The sequence below is a fragment of the Opisthocomus hoazin genome, chromosome 25, assembly GCF_030867145.1.
Source record: "Opisthocomus hoazin isolate bOpiHoa1 chromosome 25, bOpiHoa1.hap1, whole genome shotgun sequence".
NCBI lineage: Eukaryota > Metazoa > Chordata > Aves > Opisthocomiformes > Opisthocomidae > Opisthocomus > Opisthocomus hoazin.
Window position 1 is genome coordinate 8,792,671 of NC_134438.1, and position 16,432 is coordinate 8,809,102.

The 16,432-nt window shown below is 57.5% G+C and overlaps 1 protein-coding gene across 2 annotated transcripts in view; it reads left to right on the plus strand.

Annotated features, from left to right (window-relative positions):
• The first annotated feature begins 8,704 nt into the window (after nt 1-8,704).
• Nucleotides 8,705-16,432, plus strand: part of CDK18 (cyclin dependent kinase 18) — a 42,238-nt gene continuing 34,510 nt past the window's right edge. The window contains exon 1 of one of the 2 annotated variants that reach the window (XM_075442798.1): nt 8,705-9,047. The gene's annotated coding sequence lies outside the window, so the exon portion shown is untranslated. The remainder of the gene's footprint in view (nt 9,048-16,432) is intronic. The other variant, XM_075442797.1, reaches the window with a different exon arrangement.

Here is a 16,432-nt window from a genome sequence, read left to right on the forward strand (position 1 = left end):
GCTGCGTCCTGAAAGCCCTTCCGCGCTGGGGGAAGGCAGCCCACCTCCCACCCCCTGCACCGCCCGCAGCAGGACCTGTGTGCGATCCCTGGGGTACCTGGGGCTTTCCCCGGAGCTCGGGCTGTCCTGCAAGGCTTTCCCACCGAGTCTCACCTCCAGGAATTTCTCTCAGCCCATCATAACCTTTGCTGCCGATGCACGTGCGTTCGCTAGCTGGGAAGGAGGGGGCAAGGTCCTTCTCTGCCCTACCTGCACCAGCCAGTTTTGTTTTCACCCAAGGGAGAAGCAGCACGGAGCAGCGTGTGAACGTTTATTGTGGAGGCAGAAGACTGGCGCAGTGCTGGATTCGAGTGCAGGTTTCTAGAAAGGCTGCTGGGATGGAGACAGGACCTGATGCTGAGGTGCAGGGACCCGCAGGAGCCCACACAGCCCCTCGGGGCACCAAGGAAGGGACCCCAGGGCTCCCGCCGTGCCACCGGTCCCTTGTTGCCGACCACGCTGTGGTTCGCACCCCGTGCCCGCAGTGCTCGAGGTTGCCCTCCCCAGCTGGGTGTCTTTGGGGGACGTTGTCGCTGCAGCACCCTGCGCCGGCAGCTCTCCCTCTGATGGCGGGGGCTGTCATCCTCCTGGCTCGCCTGGGAGGGAAGGACTTGCTCACAGCAAGTAGCAGCTGTGGATGAGATTTTCCTCTTTTCAGCTAATTCTGCTGCCATCTGCTCCAATTCCCTAATTATGACAGCAGAGGTGGGGGATGTCAGACTGGTTAGCAGGCGGTGTGGGGTGAACATCAGCTCCACGGCCTCGATGGATCCGCGCGGGCTGGAGCAGCTCCCAGACGCCGCGAGCTCGGCTGGCCCAAGCCAGCGTGAAGGTGGGACTGCGCCCACTCCACTCCCAGCTAAGACAGGCATCTTTCTTGGGCAGCTCCGTACCGCTCCTGCCCTCCCAGGGATGCTTTGCTCTGTGCCCCGCCGTGCGGGTGTGCAGCACTGCAGTTTACGCCCTTTCTTGGCTCTCTTTTTCGGAAGCGCTCTCGCGTTTATCATCCCTCTGAAGCTTCTGCCTGCATCAATGTTTTGGGAAGCCAAAGCTGGGTTGGATTCCTCATTTGAGGAAAGAGCTGAAAATAGCTAGCAGACTGTGAGGCAAGCAGCAAATCCTGGCTTAGCATCCCGAGGCTGTCACAGTCAGCAGTGAGGGAGTCCCTTTCTGGTGCCATCCAAGCTGTTTTTGTTGAACAGTGCCAGCCCGCTGCCGGGCCTCCTCCCTTCCATCCATCCATCCCTGCAGCCAAAGGCACGGAAGGGTCCTTATCATCCTCCAGCCAGACCTCCTGCCCTGCCTGGGCCAAAGGATCGCATCCTGCTAACAGGGGTCTTACTGGTCTGGGATGGAATCACAGAATCACAGAATCACAGAATCACAGAATGGTAGGGTTTGGAAGGGACCTCTGTGGGTCATCCAGTCCAACCCTCCTGCCGAAGCAGGGTCACCTACAGCAGGCTGTAGATGACCTTGTCCAGGGGGTCTTGAATATCTCCAGAGAAGGAGACTCCGCAGCCTCCCTGGGCAGCCTGGGCCAGTGCTCCGTCACCCTCAGAGGGAAGAAGTTCTTCCTCGGGTTCAGACGGAACTTCTTCTGCTTCAGCACAGGATGGAAAGCCCCATCCGATGCTCTGCTCTTCATCACTGGGTATTTCTCGTGCAGCTAGTCTCGGTCCAAGCAGGGACTCCCACTTTCTGTCGGCAGGAAAGCACCAGATGCTTTGCTGGTGTTCCTGGTGTATGCAGGCAAGGAGAAGCATCTGGTCTGTTAGGTTTGCCCAGGCACCTTCCCCCACAGTACTTTAACCCCGGTGCTCCTTGCTCCCAAGAGGAAGCAGAGATTTAAGCCCTTGGTGCACTTACTCACCCCTTTCCAGCAGTGAGGACTGACTGTTCAGCCTGCTGCTCACCCCGTGAGCTGCCTTGGAAAGGGGAAGCTTGTCAGTGAGTCAGTGGGAGAGAGATGGATTGTTCTCTGAAAAAATAACTTATCTCCTCCCTGCACTTGCTTCACACGGGGTGACGAGGGACAAGGTCCGCTCCCAGGAGCACACTCCTTCGGGGACAGCGTTCGGTTGCTTTTGAACTGCAGCACTGGCGCCTGGGCTCCTCTTTGCAGACCTGAGACTCTTTAACCCCTTGGAAGCAACTGCTAAGCCCCCCCAGAAACCCTCAAGCAGAGCAGCCTTGCTCAGTCTCTCCAGGTCCCATGGCTGGGTGAAGATCAGTGGTGTTAGGGAGTGCCAGCCCTGGTTCTGCATGCCAGCCTTACCTTGGCATCGAGCCTTCCTCTCTTCTGGGTAGCAGGGAGGAGGGTGCACGCAGCCCTAAGGGGAAAGCCAAAACCAAAGGCCAAACTCACCTCCCAGTGACAGCCTGCTGTAGGTGACCCTGCTTCGTCAGGGGGTTGGACTAGATGACCCAAAGAGGTCCCTTCCAACCACGAACATTCTGTGATTCTGTGACACCACTGGCAGGGCATGGGTGCTTTTGTTCCAGAGCTGCTTGTTCTGGAGAAGTTTTGGTATCTGCCGTACTCTCTGCATTTCTCTGGCTTTGCCCATCACGCTGCTGGAGCTTTGCACACTTACCGTAGGATTGTGGAAGAAATACTTTGTGCACAATTTTTACTTTTTCCATAATTTGGCAGCTTCTGGTTGCTAAGTACATGAATCTCTGGCGTGGATTGGTGGATCTGTTGTTATGGTGATGCTCCATGGGCAAAATTAGGATGAGATGCCGCTGGATTCACTGGTTTGCAGTTGGCCTGATGGTTGCCATGGTCAGCCATGTTTTGGCCAACTGTACTTTGCGGACGGTGACCTTAGTTTGCCTGCAGCACGTTGACTTACGCAGTTTTTTACGCTGAGTTTAGCTTCAGGGTGATTGGTTTTTGCAGAGAGTCAGTTCTTGTGTGGGACAAGAGCAGGCTGCAGTTCGTCTGGGCTCAGTCACGAATGTTGTTGGAGCTCCGCAGTGGGACCTTGAGGAACTCCCTCAGCTCTGGCCACAAGCACTAGTCTGCCTTCACAAGGATATCGGATCCTGTCTCCATTGCTCCTGCTCCTCGGTTCACCTGCCTGTAAAGTGGAAAGAACAACATTCCTTTCGTCTTGCCCATTTACATTTTCAAAGCCAGGGGAGCTGCAGCTGCCCAACAGAGATCGTGGGATCCATGGGGCCCATTTGCCAGTCTTCCTCGACTCAGCAGCCTGCCTTTAAACCGCAGCGCTCCGCTTGCTGCCGAAACGCAGCGCTGGTCTCCGGGCAATGATTTCCACATGCCTGCGTGTGCACAAGGGGGGACTGTCCACGGGCAGGGCAGGCATTGAACACATTTTCTTTCCATGACTCGGTGCCTGCGCTGCTATTGAACGTCAGGGCAGCGGGGAAGGGAACCGCTGCCTGGATGCAGCGACTGTAAAATATTCCCCGCAGACCTACCCGCAGCCGCCTGCCTTGGAGCAGCACACGTGCATGCCCATGTGAGTTTAGTGGTGGGGAAAACGTGTCCGTGAGCCGCTGGGGATCTGGAGGGATCTGCAGCCCCGACGCTGCCCTGTGTGGCAGGGGAAGAAAACGGGTGAACCCCCCCCGGAGCTGCCCTGCGCTCCCTCGGTAAGTCCAGAGCATTCATGTTGCTGCCATTTCCCTGATGCTCCAGTCTAAGCTGTCAGGTTTAATACACTTCTTCTATTTACTGGGATTGCCAGGACTCTTCTGCGAGGGCACTGGGTTGCAGCTTGGCTCTCTGGACCTGTCTCTGGGGAGACAGTGATGCCTGGCGGGTAGAGCACTCTTCAGTGGCTGCATCTTTCTTAACTGGCTCTTACTGGACCCGGCCCATCGTTGCTTAGTGCGTTTTGACATCTTCGCTCCGTTCGGCTCCCTGCTAAGCATTATCCAGATGACTTCCACTTTGGATTTGAGCCCAGTCTCCCCAGTCTAGGATGGCGTAGGGTGCTGCACGGGGCACGTGGGGTGGGACAGGCGAGCAGCCCCCCCAGTCTGGGGAGGGCTCTTAAATGGGGGCTAGCAGCTTACAGCAAGAAGAACATGTCCTTACCCCTGCCTGCAAGGGATGCTTGGCACGGCTCTAACAGAGGACAGGCTGCTCCCTTCCACTTTTATGCCTCTGCGGACTGCTGTCCCCCCTGCTCAGCGCTTCGTGCTCGGGGCTAAGCAGCCTGCACCGCCGGGGTCCCCTCCTCAGGCAGCCCTGCCACCCCTCCGGTGGTCCCCAGCCCGCCCAGGGCACTCTCCCTGCTCTCTCCTGATGCTGGATGGGTTGTCCCCGCCGGGGCCTCACCGTGCGAGGGAGAAGCAGGAGGATTTCGTGCATCTGGCCCGGAGCCACGCAGGGAGCACGCCTGGGGCAGGGAGCAGCTCGGCAGGACACCTGGGCTGGAGCTCCATGTCTGTCCACCCAGCGCTCCCGTAGCCCCGTCCTCGGACAGGTTTGCGCAGCGACAAGGGGTGCACAGGGGATTCCCGCACCCTGTGCTTCCCCTTCGATCAGCCACAGGTCTGGGACCGCTCTCCCCACTGCGCCAACCCCTTGGCATCCCATGGTCCCTCTCCCGCATCCCTGCAGTGGTGTTTGCTGCCAAGGAAGGTTCTGGAGAGGAGCAGCCCTAGCAAACCCCTCGGGTCTGTGATTAAAATGCGGCTCAGGATGCTGCTGCCTTGCCTCCCGCTCCTGCAGATCACAGAATCACAGAATCCCAGCATGGCAGGGTTGGCAGGGCCCTCTGTGGGTCACCCAGCCCAACCCCCTGCCCAAGCAGGGTCACCCAGAGCAGGCTGCACAGCACCGCGGCCAGGCGGGGCTGGAATATCTCCAGAGAAGGAGACTCCACAGCCTCCCTGGGCAGCCTGGGCCAGGGCTCTGTCACCCTCAGAGGGAAGAAGTTCTTCCTCATGCTCAGCTGGAGCTTCCTCTGCTTCAGTTTGTGCCCGTTGCCCCTTGTCCTGTCGCTGGGCACCACTGAAAAGAGTCTGACCCCATTCTCCTGACACCCACCCTGCAGATATTTAGAGGTGTTTCTAAGGTCCCCTCTCAGCCTTCTCTTCTCCAGGCTGAACAAGCCCAGCTCCCTCAGCCTCTCCTCCTAGGAGAGATGCTCCAGTCCCCTCCTCATCCTCGTAGCCCTCCGCTGGACTCTCTCCAGTAGCTCCTCATCTTTCTTGAACTGGGGAGCCCAGCACTGGACACAGCACTGCAGATGGGGCCTCACCAGGGCAGAGCAGAGGGGAAGGAGAACCTCCCTCGTCCTGCTGCCAACACTCCTCCTAATGCACCCCAGGATCCCACTGGCCTTCTTGGCACCCAGGGCACACTGCTGGCTCATGGTCAACCTGTCATCCACCAGGACACCCAGGTCCCTCTCCACAGAGCTGCTCTCCAGCAGGTCCACCCCAAAATTGCCCCAGCCTGCGTGCCGCTGGCAGCCCGTGAAGCAGGGGCCATGTGTGCCCCCGGCTCTGCCTGGTGTGTCTCTGGGGGTGCCTTCTCAGGAGGTGTCAGGAGGATGTGGGACCTCCTGGTCTACAGCAGAAACAAGACTGCTTCTGCCTGGAGGAAGCCCTAGGACTGTGCTCACCGGCACGAGCAGCGCCGAGCCCTCGCCCCGGGCTGTAGGCATCACAGCCCTGCTCGGGTACAGCACCCAGGCTTTGGGCAGAGGCAGACGCCAGCACGCACGGCTCCGTCAGGCCTGGCTCTCTGCAGCCCCCTCTCCTTCGCACCCCCCGCGTCCGCCCTCTCTCCAGCCAAAGGCGCAGCTGGGCTGAGGTGCTGTCTGCGGGAAGGCGGCAGCAGACGGGCCCGGGGCGAGGAAGCACAGCCCGTGTATCTTCAAAAGATGCAATTTATATCCAAAGGGAGAGCAGCCGGGGGCTGCAGCCCAGCACTCCCCTGGCTGCACCAGGCAAGGGATACCCCAGGAGCTGCATGACTGGAGGAGGAGGACAAGGATTTTTTGGGCAAAGTCTCCCCCAGCACGAGCTGAGGCGATCACCACCATGGACTTACACAAAGTCTTGTAGTTTCCCAGCCAGACCCATTTTTTTATGAAATACTCCCAACTACAACGAGCCCATTTGCACACCTGATTTCCCCTGGAGCTCCGTGAGGCTATGTGCTTTCACTGTCACAACACAAAAGGGAAAAAAGCAACCCCAGAACCCAAAGTAATTTCAGAAAAGCTTCACAACAAGCAAGCACGCCTGCCTTTTGCTCAGCCATTAAGTTGGCATGTTTGAAAAACGCCCTGCAGGCACTGCCTCGCAAAAGCAGGGCTCCGTATTGCCGAGGCGGGTGCCAAGTTCAACACCAGCGACCTCAGCCCGTGCTGCCCTTCACAGAGCACGCATTAAGGGACAGTTTGCTTTGGGCTATTAGTGGTGGAACGGACCCAGCCCCATTACACGGTGTAGAGCCTCGTTAGTACCACATCAGCCTGCCACGAGATGTACAGTGCTCTTGTCCCACGCGCTGGTGAGCGTCCATCACCCCGTCACGCAACTCCCCTCGCACCCAGCCTTCGAAGACGCGCGTCTAGGAATCCCGGCTGGCTGCAGCAGCTGGGTTCTCTCCCCCTCCACATCCTCCGCCCGAAGCCATCCCTGCCAGCCTTTCAGCAATCCCTTCCTTGGCACGTTGGTTGTTGTAATTTATGTTTATGTGGAGCGCTGCACACCGACACGCAGCTCGTGTGACACAGCCACTGAGCTCGCGTCTCTCTGTCCGCTAATCCCTTCCAACATTCTTGCCCCTCGCACGTCGCTCTTTTTCTTAGAACTGGTTTCTCAGTGTAGCTCCAGTTTGGGGGCTTGCTCTCCTTAATTAGCCATAGCTTCTGCTGGGGAATCTCCTTTGCTTTCTGTTTTAAAAGGGCCTTACAGTGCCAGGTGGTCTCGTAGCTGTGGTATGGAGCGTATGGCGGCAGTTGTTCTGCCGAGGGCTGCACGGTGCTGGGAGCGGCACAGAAGTGTTCGAGACATCTCCCCCGCCGCAGACATCTCCCCTTTAAATAGAGGGGACGGGTGAGGCTGGAAGTCAGAGGCATGCCAGAGCCCGGCTGGACTGCTGGGCTGCGGAAAACGTGCCAGTTTCTGCAGCCAGTGGCATCAGGGGAGCGTGATGGCTCACGTCACTCCGAGCTGCTGCTGACTTTGCAGCCCGCATGACAAGGTACTCATTGACCAGGGGTTAGGGGAGGGCAGATGCTCCCACGAGCCGAGAGCCAGCCTGCACATCATGCCCCTGGCTCTCGTCCTTTGCTGCTCCTCCCTGAGCCCTGCAGAGCAAAGGATGCAAATCCCCACGCTGCAGGTCGGCACCCGGCTGCTCAGGGCAGTGGGAAAGCGGCTGCTCGCCCTGTGTCACGGGGGACTGGGTCTTGACCCTGCCACCAAGCCATCGCGCCCCAGCTGGGGCAACGTGCCTCGAGCTTGAACTCCACGACTGCTTCTGCAGGGCAAGTTCCAGTTCAGAGCCCATTTGTTCAGCCCCGCGTGCTCACAGGAGTCTTAGCTCACGTGCTCACTCGAGGAGTTGACCGAAGAGCTGATGTCAAAGGTTTTACCCCACTGACCGAGCAGACAAGCACTACTGAGGGCTTCGGGTCTTGGCTGGGTGTTGCCATGGGACAGGCTGAAGTGAACAAACAAACTGGATCCTGGTAAAGCAGCCCTTTTGTCCACGGGGGCTCAGCTTTTACGCTTCGGCAATGCCATCTGTGAACCACTTCCCCGTTCCTCACAGCGTCTCCCAGCAAGCTTGATGGTTCTAATATAAGAAAGGAGAGTCAGCAAGTCCACCGAGACTCCCACGTTCGGAAAGGAAAAGGGGAAAAGGAGTTCTGTCAGCAGCAGAATGAAGGAAGCCCAAATTTGTGTCTTGTGCACAGTCTTCCTTCTGGAATCTTGGATGTCTGGAAAGGCAAAGATCCTATATGCTGCCCTGTGATAGAAATTCCCACCCAGAGAGCCTGTGCCCCCTTTCCTCCTCCTCACCAGCTCTGTGTAGACAGATTTGGTTCCTTCCCCACCCAGATGTCCTGCTGGCATCCCCCCGCCACGTTAAACCTCCTGCACACCCCCCAGATTTAGGCGTAATACCCCCTAATTACAAAACCCCTACCGACAGACAGGATGGTCTGTAGCGGGAAGGAGAGGATGAATAAAGCTGGGAATATCAGAAATTAATTGGTTTCAGACAGCCAACGCTGGCACCTCCAGCCAGCCTGATTTATTTCCACGGCTGGTTTATTTTTGGCAAACTGAGAGCGTTTGGCTAAAGACGGTAAAGGGCTGGCAGGGCCGGGGAAGCCGCCGGTAAACGCGTGACCCCGCCAGGGTGAGAGCGGCCGAATCCCCCGCCGCTGCCCCCGGGACGCACCCGGCCCACGGCCCCGGGACCCCCGACAGCCCCGGGACCACCGACAGCCCCGGGACCCCCGACAGCCCCGGGACCCCCAGCGGCTCCGGGACCCCCAGCGGCCCCGGGACCCCCGGCCCTCCCGCAGCTGCCGAGAGCCCCGGGGAGGTGCGGGAGGAGCTGCAGCAGGGAACTCCCCCGCCCCACGCCGGGCGGGATCCACGGCTGCGTCTGCTCGGCCCCCCCGCACCCCCCGCCCCGCAGCGTCTCCCGGCGCGGCCCCGGGCGGGCGGCGAGGGCCGGCGGGGCCGGGCGGACTCCTCATCCCGGGGCCGCGGCGGGGAGGAGCCAGCGCCGCACCGGAGGGAAGGGCCGGCACCGCGCCGGGTCCCGCACCGGCACCGCTCCCGCACCGGCTCCGGCACCGCTCCAACCCCTTCCGGCACCGCTTCTGCTCCGGCTCTGGACCCTCTCCGGCTCCCGACCCTCTCCAGCCCCGCTCCCGTCCCTCTCCAGCCCCGCTCTGCCCCGGGCCCCGGCGCGGCGGCGGGAGGAGGAGGAGGAGGAGGAGGAAGGAGGAAGCAGGAGGAAGGAGGGGGAGCGACCTGCTCGGCGGGCGGTGAGTGCCGGGGAGAGCACGGCGGTGGGCTGGGACCCTGGGTCGTGTGTGTCGTGTGTCCCCCGTCCCCCCACCTCCCGGCAGCGCTGGGTCGGGGGCTGCCGCTGCCTTGGGACCAGAAGGGGCTCGGGGAGGGGATGGCTGGAGTCGGGGAGACGGGGAGGGAGGGTTCAGCTCGATACCAAGGGCAGCAGGGATTTACACCCCTCTGTTCCCTGACAGAGTTGATCCCTGCGCGTGTTTTGGTCCTCAACGTGCTTTGGGGAGCCCTGGTCAACCCTCCGCTCGCCATCGGCTTGTGCAGCACGTGCCCTTTGGTAGACCCCCCTGGCATGGGCCCCTCTGTGAAGGACCCAGGGGGACTCTGGATCTCCAGAGTGGAAGTTTGCAGGGGGGCTGACACCCGGGGTCTGTCTGGTGGGTTCCCCTGCTCCGGCTGGAGTTTGGCTGCTGGCTGGCCGGCAGCGTGGCGTTCTCCTTGCCCTGCGTTTTTTTGCGGCTGTCGGTATCGGCCGCATCTCTCCAAGGCGCCTGTGGCTCTGACAAGTTCCCCGGGGTGTGGAATACTTGTCCCCCAAAACGCCTGTCCCCCCTCCTTGCTGGCAAGAAGCTCCCCAGACAAGACCGCCCGCTGAGAGCTGGTCTCCCTGCCATGCCAGCACTAGCTCCTGTAAAGTCAGGCTGTAGTAAACTGGCTCTTCTCTCCATGAAAACCAGCTGGTGGGACATGCTGGCTGGTGGGCACGATGGTGGCTTCAGCTCTGAAATGAAGGAAGCATCAGGGTCAGGCCCGGGGCTGCCAGCGTCGGGGGTTTTGTGCTCTGCGTCCACCAAAGGAATGGGGCGAGGGGTGCGTGCTGGGGGCTGGAGAAGGCGCCCGGAGGGGAAATGCTGTGGACAAGCGGCAGGCAGAAAGTCAGTGCCTCCAGGTGAGGTTGGTGAAAGGGTAAGAGCCTTGGGACAGGACCCTCTTCCTGCAAGGAAAAGGGATTTATTTCCTCCTCGGTGGCAATGGGGCAGCACGCAGATCTGCAGCGTGTGCTAACACACAGAGCTGAGATGTGGTCAACGTGAGCAGAGTCTCATTTTCCAGCCTCATGAGGCATTGACAGGGCATCTGGGTCACCCCATCTGTGGAGAGGTCATGCAAACCAGTTCCCATGAGCGTGAAAAGATTCCCTTGATGCAAACACCAGGCCGTTAGACGATTGCTCAGCTGATGCCAGCAGTGACACATGGTTGGTGGCACGCTGAGATCTCAAAGTGCGTTTGTAGTCTAGAGCATCCTTTCCTCCCTGGAGAAGATACGAGTACGTCGATGGGACGTGACGTGCCCAAGAGCCTGATGCAGAGAAGGAACAGAGGCAGGAATAGAAGGTGCTGGCACCTCGTCTGTGAAATTTCACCTCTGTGTGTGTATGTGTGAGGCATCCAGCTCACAGTTTGCTGATTTTTGGACTCTCTTTGTCATGCCAGAAGACTTCTGTGCAACTTTTGGTGCACGTTCTCCAGGCGGGGCCACTTTTGATGGGAGATTTTGCAGATGCCACAGATTTGTTTCCAAGAGCCCAGACTCACTAATGCAGGAAAGTACTGGTACCGTGTCCAAATGAGGGCAGTTTATAAAGGAGTAGCAGAACAACCTTCTCAGCTATGGCTGGGAGTTCCTCCTCTCTTATTCTGCTTGGAAAAGGGAGGAATTTTGTAACTAAAGAACAGGACTCTGGAGATCTGACCCTGTCCCTGACCTCGCTATGGCTTCTGTCTGACCTTGGACACATCACCGTGTCCCCGTGTCCGAGTTCCCCCGTCTGTTAACGCTTGCCCTTGCATTGTTCTCCCTGAGATCTCTCGAGCTGTGGGATGCTGGCGGAGGTCGGCGCGGAGGCACCCAAACGCTCCTCACGGTGCTGTGAAGACCCCTTTCACGGAGCGAGCCCGCTTTGTGGTCCCTTCAGTGGACGCTCCAGGCTGGCAAGCGAAGTGACGGTGTCACGTATTCCTACGGTACGGGTGGCTGAAATGCAGCTGATGTGCCCGGCTGCTGTTTACCGGCTTCCAAACCAGCTGCTTTAAATCCTTGGCTGCCGCCTGGCCTGTGCATTTGTTGCTGTTGTTGCTGTCTTGTTCATCAGGGTTGGGCACAGGCTGGGGTGCAGGAGGAGGCAGCTTTTGGCCCTCAGTTGCTGGCACTGTAACTAGATGGGATAGATGGAGGCAGCTTCATTTTGCATGTGGGAAAGTGGAGAGACAAAACCGCTTGCATCGGTGCTGCAAGGAGCCTGTGGTAGCACAGGGAGCTGGATTCTGATCTCCCAAGTCCATGAGCATCCCACCATTCCCCCTGTCCCTTGTCTTGCGCCCTGCCGCTCCGTGAGACAGAAACCTCCATGTGTACTTTCCATATGTCGTGTATGCCTTAAAATATCCACGTTGCAGTTTCCACTGAGACCATCCCCTTGGTCTGGCCTTCTGCAGAGAAATGAATGTTTGGTCAATCCTTGTAAACCCTGAGACATTCCTCTGGCTTCCTTACAGACCTGAGGTTTGGTCCAGGAGGTCTGAGAATCTCCAGAAAACCTAGGACGCATGTTTGGAGCCATGTCCAAATAGCAGTAAGAGTTTCCAGGAGGGTTTATACTCAGTAAGAGCCTCCCAAATTCTCCTTCTGTGCTCAGGGAAATTGAGGCAAAGTTACAGTAGCTTCTCCAGGCGACAGGGCAGGGGGTCTTCACTCTGGGGCCAGCTACAGAGTTTAGGAAAGATCCCAACTCCACCTGGAGTGAGTTTTGCTCGGGGTGATTAGTGTACCGAAACCCTGAAAGGTCAGCTCTGGTTGGTGACATGGTCTCGGTTTGCATCTTCAGAGGTGGAAAAACAATGCAGGGTGTCTATAGAAGAAGGCCCTTGGACTGCTCTCAGCAAACTGCCCGTGCAGAGGCTTGACCTGCGGGGTTTGCTTTTCTCTAAATTAACTCACTTCTGCTGTTTGTAAAGGGAAAACTGATAGCAGCAAGCAACCTGTTGATTAATGTAGATACGAAAGCCCAGATTGCAATCTGGCGAACAATTAACTTTGCAGAGTCTATCTGTAATCAGAGGGAGCATCTTTTGCTCTCTCTTTACATTTCTAATCAAGGCTTCTTTCAGGTAGCATTTTGCCTGCAGCCTGCCTTGCTCAGCTGCTGCTTATTTGCTCAGTCGCTCGCAATCTCAGCTCGTGTCTTTGTCTGGGCAGCCTGGCTGGAAAAGAAGCTGGCGTGAAATTATTTTCGAGCCACGGAGCAGAGCCAGCGAGCCTTCCGAGATGGCTGAGGTTCATCCGTGCTTCTGACACCGCTGCAATCTCCTGTCTCGCTTGTTCTTTCTTTGCCTCCCTCCTTGCAGGCAGCTTATTCTTGCTGTCTCGCCGATCACAACGTGAGATCTGTATTCTCTTCCCTCCTGGCTTTCCTCGCTGTTGTAGGGATGAGCTCCAAGCCACCACAATTAAGGCTGGATTTTTGCAGGCAGGCTGGGCACGCCGCATTCCCGCTGGGAAATGTCCACATATCTTCAGCACAGCGTGCCTGCCCGCTGGGCTGATCTCTGCTGAAAATCCCACTGTTTCTTTTCACACCTGAGCAGCAGCTGGGCTCTCGGTAAAATTCTCACTCCTGTGCTGAATACAGAACACACCGCAGATTCAGGTGTGGGCAGGACCTGTGGGGATGCAGCTCCCGAAGCGGAAGGATGCTCCGGGCTGTGGGGCGCTTGCTCCGGAGAGTTGGATGCAGATGCCAGCACCAGCTCTTCTGGGGTTGTTTTTGTGGCTTTTCAGTGCTCCCGTCTCGCATCAGGTACCGTCCCTGCCCCACTGGGGTGCTGGGAGGGTAAATAGCTCTAGAAGTGGGATGGGGGGATGTCTGACCCGCTGTTTTCAATGGGGGGTGCTCATTGCTCTTTGGGAACTGGGTCTCCCCGAGCGGCGCAGGTGGAGACGTTTCAGAGCATCTCAGGCTGGGCACAGCTGGCTCTGACGCTGACCCGCTCGGAGCCTGGCCCTGCGTTCTGCTTCCCTTTTAGCTGCCTTTGTGGATTTATATCAGGGGTATTTTGGACCTGGCACAATTTCTCATCTCTGCCTTTTGCACAGCGAGTCCTCAGTCTCTGGGGCCAGCAGGCGCTACCATAGCAAAAATAATAAATTATCCGAGTAGCAAATTTCTGATAGAGAGCTGTCGGTGCCTGGTACCAGTCACCTCTGCCAGCGCCGCAGGAGCGCGTGGTGTCGTCGGAGCTGTCACGGCTTGTGGTGCACGGGGGGGAAGCAGCGGGGTGGGCTGGTGCTGGGTTTGCTGCCCTGCTGTTAGTGCCAATTAACAGTGCATTCAATCCAATTATTTTGTTACTTTTTCCTTTTGCCAGTTCCCCCCAGACAATTCACCCTCACGCCACCCTTGAGCGAGTACCATCACCTTCATTTGCCAGGTGGGAAACTGAGGCAAGGGGCGTATTCCTGGTGCCAGCAAGGTCCCACCACTGGTGGCACTGGGTCTCAGGCCTGAGGTCTGATTCTGACCCCACCACGTGCCGTGTTGTGCTGGTCTGTAGCTGGCAGCCCCTCTCTCGCGGTGGTCTGGGGTGACGCGCGTTTTATTTGTCTTTTGGGCACCCTTTCAGTTTTCGTTCGTGTCCTGCCATGCAGTGATGTTTTTATTACTGAAGACTTCTACGTGAACCCTCTCCCCCTCCCTCTCCTTCTTCCCCAGACTCTGAAACGCTCAGCTGTTTCCTTTAAAACAAGCCAAATTTTCCCAGCCGGGGGCTTTGGAGTGGGGTGGATTTGACCGGTTTCGTGGGGTGCTGCTGTTGTTTTGGTGACTTCTAATTGAATTGCTAAATTAAAAAGGAGAGGCTGTTGAAGCTTACCATAAACACTGAAACTTCTGAAGAAATCAAATTGTGCCTTTTTTGGGGAAGCAGAAACATTCCAGACGTTCCGTTTATTTCTGTTATTTCTTTATTTTGATTTAAATAGTTTATTTTTGCTCGGTCTATTAAGTTACTGGGTAAGTGTTACTATGCTGGTCACTCAGGGGTTATGATTCATGATCCCAATCAGGTTTAGCTGCAAACCCCCCTCGCTGTCGCTTCTCCCTCGCAGCCGCTTCCCCCCAGCACTGCCCACTCTTGAAGCCGTGTCTTTTTTTAGTTGCTAAATCTGACAAGATTTGTGAACGGGAGCCTTAACTCTGCGCTTGTGAGCATGCACATGCATATAAATTCATCGGTGTTGGGTTTTTTCTGTGTTCCAGCACGGAGCATCACCGGGAGCTTGGTTTTATGCCTTCTAGCGTGACTTGAACAATTTGGTGGAAAGCCTCGTGGGCTGGCAGCTTATGGCCTGAGCTGTGCTGGAGCAAATGCTGCTGATCCGTAGGTACCCAAAGATGCAGCCAGGGACCTACAGGGATCTTCCATAGCACTTTGGCTTTGGGGTTTTTTCTGGGGAGGAGGGCTTTAAAAATTTGGTTTGAAGAGTATAACAGCAGCTGAAGCGATCTCTTTTCACCCAAAAAATGCATCCTCCTATTGCATCTGCCCGTGTTGGTCGGTTATGTTCCACTTTCTGCCTGACTTCACCAGATGCTCTAGTGGTGTAAATCAGCACTGCTCCGCCGAAGCCAGCAGACCCACAGCGGCACAAGACACGGCAGTTCTGTCACCAGCCAAGGCTGTGAGTGTCACAAATCCGCTCTAGTTCCGTAGCAGGGTCTCTTCTGTAATGTGTGCATGTGTCATCTCTGCTGTCACCCAGATTACACGGAGAACTAGAAACTACCGCTCGTTTCTGCAGTACCAGCATCGCCAGGGACCTGGTACAGAGTGTGCTTCAGAAATTCAGGATCCAGTCCTGGCACAGCAGGTCTGGGTGGCAGCGATCTAGAAACAACAGACCGAAGGAAAGGGGGCTGCAGGCGTGATTCGGAGGTGGGATCCAGGCCCAGATCTCCGTGACTTTGCCTGGCTGTGCCGTTGTCTTGCCGTTTGACCTTGGGCGAGTCCCATCCCGTCTTTGCACTGCTGTTTTTCCCGTCTCCGTGGGGGGGATAATGACCAGATTCACAGCTAGGCTGAGGTACGGTCGGTGTTACGAAATGCTCAGCTCTCCTTGACCGAACAGTGATCACAGAAGGGCGAGGAACCGTTCCTGTGTTGCTGTAGGCATAATAACCTTTCTGGCATCTGTTCTCCGTGCCTCAAATTGGAGCAGTGATTTAAGTGCAACAGAGAAGCAGTAAGGAAAATCTGTATTCAGCCTAAAGCATATATTGCTCCTTCTGCGACAGATGTTCCTGAGGGTCGGTCAGCTTGTAATTATTAACTAATTACTGCACAGTAATCACTGTGCCACAGGATACAGGAAGTATAGGCAGTCAGGAACAAACCCTGTCTCACAAATCCCAGCCTTTTCTTATCTGTCCTTTGTATTTTGCCCATCGTGGGGGTATCTGACTTCCAGCCCTGCCCATCAGGCTCTCGGAAGGGACAGAACGAGTCGTCCTGTGGCTGGATGCCTCTGTGGGCTGTTTGCTTTTCGTGTTTGCAATTAGGGGACTGAAGGCCAGTGTTAGTCCAGAACAGGGAGCAGCTACATCCCGGACTGTGGCTGCGAGGAGGACCTCTTTTGCCGGTCTGCCAAAGTTCCCCGTCCTGCTTGAAGAAGACCACATCTAGGGGTGAGCCTTCGCAGCCCTCGCCATCTGCCTCTACAATAAAGGCATTGAGATTGTGCATTTCCCGAGCATGGCACTGGCCGGAGGAGGTGAATTAGCAGCACCGGAGACTGAAAGCCTCTGTTTATCCCGGGAGCGGGTTTGGCACGGACGGGGAGCCGCTGTGGCAGCAGTGCCGCGGGCTGCAGGGACCTCCTGCCCAGGATGCGGTGGGGTCGGTGCCCATGGCCTGCTTGGGATGGGTGTGCTGAGCAGAGCTGCCAGTCTGCGGGACCTGGGGGACAGGGCAGAGCCCGTGTCACCTCTGCCAGCAGCCTCAGGGGTCCGTGGGACCTGGGGGACAATGTATAGAGCCTGTGTCACCCCTCAGAGCAGCCTCAGGGGTCCATGGGAACTTGGGGGACAGGGCAGAGCCCGTGCCACCCCTGCCAGCAGCCTCAGGGGTCCGTGGGACCTGGGGGACAATGTATAGAGCCTGTGTCACCCCTCAGAGCAGCCTCAGTGGTCCATGGGAACTTGGGGGACAGGGCAGAGCCCGTGCCACCCCTGCCAGCAGCCTCAGGGGTCCGTGGGACCTGGGGGACAATGTATAGAGCCCGTGTCACCCCTCAGAGCAGCCTCAGGGGTCCGTGGGAACTTGGGGGACAGGGCAGAGCCCGTGCCACC